This window comes from Panthera uncia (genome assembly GCF_023721935.1).
Source record: "Panthera uncia isolate 11264 chromosome B2 unlocalized genomic scaffold, Puncia_PCG_1.0 HiC_scaffold_24, whole genome shotgun sequence".
Taxonomy (NCBI): domain Eukaryota; kingdom Metazoa; phylum Chordata; class Mammalia; order Carnivora; family Felidae; genus Panthera; species Panthera uncia.
In genome coordinates this window covers 18,398,728-18,402,734 of record NW_026057580.1, presented here as the reverse complement: position 1 = coordinate 18,402,734, position 4,007 = coordinate 18,398,728, and positions in this window count along the sequence as shown.

The window sequence follows — 4,007 nt, the reverse complement described above, 5'->3', positions numbered from 1 at the left end:
AAAGCAATAATAAAATGGATTTTAAAACATATATCAGCCAACTACTTGCTTTGACTTTCATGTATTCTTACTTTTCAGTTCTTCAAAGTTAAGATATAAGGTCAGATTTAGATATGGTGCCCAAACAGAAGAGGATAATAAATATTTGAGTAAAATGTGGGATATATTCATGTGTGCCTGTGTACGTGTGTGTGTGTGTGTGTGTGTGTGTGTGTGTGTATTAAATAATCCCTGCAAAAGGACATAGGGGTATTATGGTTCCAACACGACAAACCTATGTAAACTAATATTACTTTGCTTTCCACCATGTGCAAAGAAAATGCAACAAGTTCTCTGATTAGCAAGAAAAACATTTTCAAATTAGTTTCCAAGGACAGGGAATAAATTTGGGATTAACTTCTTTTGTTTAGTTTTGTTTGGTCTTCATGGGGAGTAACACACATTTGAGAAATGATCAAGGGATAGCTTTAAGAGAGTTAATAGCCATAAACTTATAGGTATACAGATCTAGAAGGGAGTTAATGTAATTAACTGAGATGCGAGAAATGGCATGAGAATCCTCAATTTGTCTGGGGAAATGACTGGATCCATTTTTGATAGTTATTCTGTTATTGACAGAATATGCACATACATATCTAATCATTTAGCAAGCAGATGGAATTGACAATGCCATGACCAGGAATGAAATATATGGGAAAATTGATGTGGACTTGACTGCTTATGCTAATTGGAATTTTTAAGAGTGAGTGAGATGACCAAGGTCAAAAAGGAAGCATATGAAATTGTCAAACTTGTCCCTATTATTACTTATTATTATTACTTTTTGCATTTTTCGTCTGTCTTTCACACTAGACCTTAAGCTCTGTTGCGGAGCCTGCAATAGTCTTGTTTACCATTGTATTCTAGAGCCTAGCATCATGCCTGGGGGGTGGCATCCCTGAAAGAATGAACAAAAGCAGAGGTTATTCATAAGTTCATACAGAAAGTAACTTGGGTTTTGTCATTGCTGTTAGTGATTTTACCTGGAGTGATCTCATCAACCAAAGGATTTAAAGGTCATTTTGCCTCTCCCATCATATAGGCTTTTATATTCTTTATTTAAGGATTTGTGAGTGGCATTGGGTTAGGAATAAGAAATTGTCTCTCTGTTTCAGAACAGATGGAGCTTGACTGTCATGAAAACACCATTCTCATTTTGTACCAAGGCTCTGTGCTCCACAGGCAGTTATATAGGTAGGATGTACTTAGAAGAAAAGGGTGTGGTGCTTTGGTGCTTCTGTGTAGGATTAATCCAGACTCAGCACGAGTCTCTCTCGACCAGGAAGGGACTGTGAAGGTGGACTGCTCTTTTACCTATTGCACTGAGGTCTGGGTGACCATGGGTTCACCATGTTCTGGTGATTGGCATGTGGGAGGAACTGCTGGTGTGCCATGACCAGGCCAGGCTAGACTGCTAAATCTTCTGACACCATCCTTCACACTTTCCTGGCTGCTGGCCAGATGCAGAGGACCTGTGAGGAAGCTGGAATCCTGCAAGATAGCAGAGACATGGAGGGATGATTGCATGGAAAAGAGTTCCATTCCCAAAAAACTGCCTGGAGCCGTGACATGAGCAAGAGATACATCCTTACTGCATTAAGAGCACTAGTAAGTTAAATGGTCAGCATGCGAGTGAGGTTAGTGCCCTGTGTCTTACTCAAGTCCTAGTACATGAATTGTTTTTCGTTTTTTTTTTTTTGAAGTAATTCTTCCTCTCATCATTTTTTTGGTCTCAAAGTGATTTCTGAACACATAGTACAATGGACGTGGGAGATATGGAAGAACTTCTGTCTGTGCGTTCAACTAATGTGTGTTAATGTATTACCTGCTCTGAGGAGGAGGAGTAAAATTCTCCAGATCTGCTGTTTTAGCTCTCAGATTGCCTCTAACTCCTAGAAGGAAGGGAGAAGGTAAATCTTCCCCCTGATAGTCTTCATATGTTAGATGATAAATAGCTACTAATTAATAAATGAAATTTGTATCCATCAGTTAAGTTGGAACTTATCTCCTTGTGTGGTCTTCAATTATTTGGTGAGGAACTTTCTGCCAACTAAGGACCTCTCCCTAAGTTTGAAACTTCTTTGACTTAACCAGGATCATTATTCTCCTTGCAGAACAAAGGAGAGAAAGATGTAGTTTGTGGAAAGAGAAAATTTGACTTCAGTAAGGCCCATTTTTACTGCAATATTGCACTTGGTTATGACTGTAGCTTTAGAATGTCCCTCCAAGGACACCTGGGTGGCTCAGTCAGTTAAGCATCTGACTTGATTTTGGCTCAGGTCATGATCTCACAGTTTATTCGAGATCAAGCCCTGAGTTAGACTCTGTGCTGACAGTGTAGAGCCTGCTTGGAATTCTCTCTGTCCCCTCCCCTCTCTGCTTCTCCCCCACTCACGCTTTCTCTCTCTCTTAAAATAAATAAACACTTAAAAAGTTACACTAAAAATGCATCTTTACTTCTTAAAATAAGACCTTTATTGACTTAAATACAGTTAATTTATTGTTTCATTTTTTTTTTCTTTATAGTATGCTGAAACTCTTTTCTCTTCTCTCTCTCCTTTTACCCATTATCTCCAATTCCTGATGGGAATCCTTTTTTACTCAGTGATATTTATCTATGTTTTCTTCCATGATCATACCCTTTTTAAATAGATTACACCTTTCCATTATTCATGTCTTATATGTTCTTTTGTTCTTCTTTTCCTTGTCCTTACTATATTTTCATAAGTCCTTATTCTTGATGCCTCCTGATTCATCCACTTAAGCTTATATGCATTATCTAGCAATATTTTGGTTGAGATATATGGAAAATTAATCCAAACTGGCGTAAATAAAGAAGATAATGTTACACACTAAATAATGGCCCTCCAAAAGATTTCCATATCTCAATTCCCAGAACTTGTGAATTATGTTATCATATGTGGTAAAAGGGAGTTTGCATATGTGATGAAGTTAAAGACCTTAAGATGGGGGGTTACCCTAGATTATTAAGGTGGGTCAAGTGTAATTGCAACAAGTGTAATCGTAACAGTCCTTATAAGAGGGAAGAAAGAATAGAACCAGGAAGTAGTTGAGTGATGTGAGGAAGGGGCCATAAGCCAAGGAATGTAGATGACTTCTAGAAACTGAAAAGGCAAGGAAACAGATTCCTCCTCTGAAGGTGGTAAAAGAAATAAAATCCTGCCAACTGAAGACCACACCCTGATTTAGACTTTTAACCTCTAGAACCGAGAGAGAATGAATTTGTGTTGTTTTAAGTTGCTGAGTTGTGATAATTATTTTCAACAATAAGAAACTAATATATGGTATCTGTTTGCTTATAATTATTGAATGCAGTATGTTTTGTTTTCAGTTCCTGATGAGAGCTCCATGTTTTCATTTTTTCATAAATCTTTTAATGAAACATCTATGATTTTAATGTAAATATATTTAAAGTGAAGCATAAACATGTGACACAGCTGGATCACAGAAACTTTATGGATTTTTATAATTTCCCCCATCACTTGATGATGGTGTCTCACCTGTTTGCAATTCTATAGGAGTTTCTTTGATCTAGTTTTCCTTTCAAAAGCATTCAACTTCTCATAAAAATAACACATACCTTTTTCCCCCCTTATGTTTCATTAGTGTATTCAATATTTAATGATTACATTTTATGATTACAATAAATTTGAGAAGAAACATTGATGGCTCTTGATAATAAATTGTTAAACTAGACAGACCACATTTGGTGTGTATGGTTGTGAGTTCACTATGTTTTATTGAAGGCATGAAGAGTATTAGTTAAAGCAGAAAGTTGATTAAATACAGATCAGTTAAGAGAACTCATATCATAGTTCCATTGGCCTGTCTTGGCTTCTACATCCATCCTTGACATAATCACCCTGGCTGAAGGAAGATTGCAGAGAACATCAGATGGTACCCCCAAAGTGTTTCTCTTGAGCTCTTCACGTCCCTCCTACTATTAA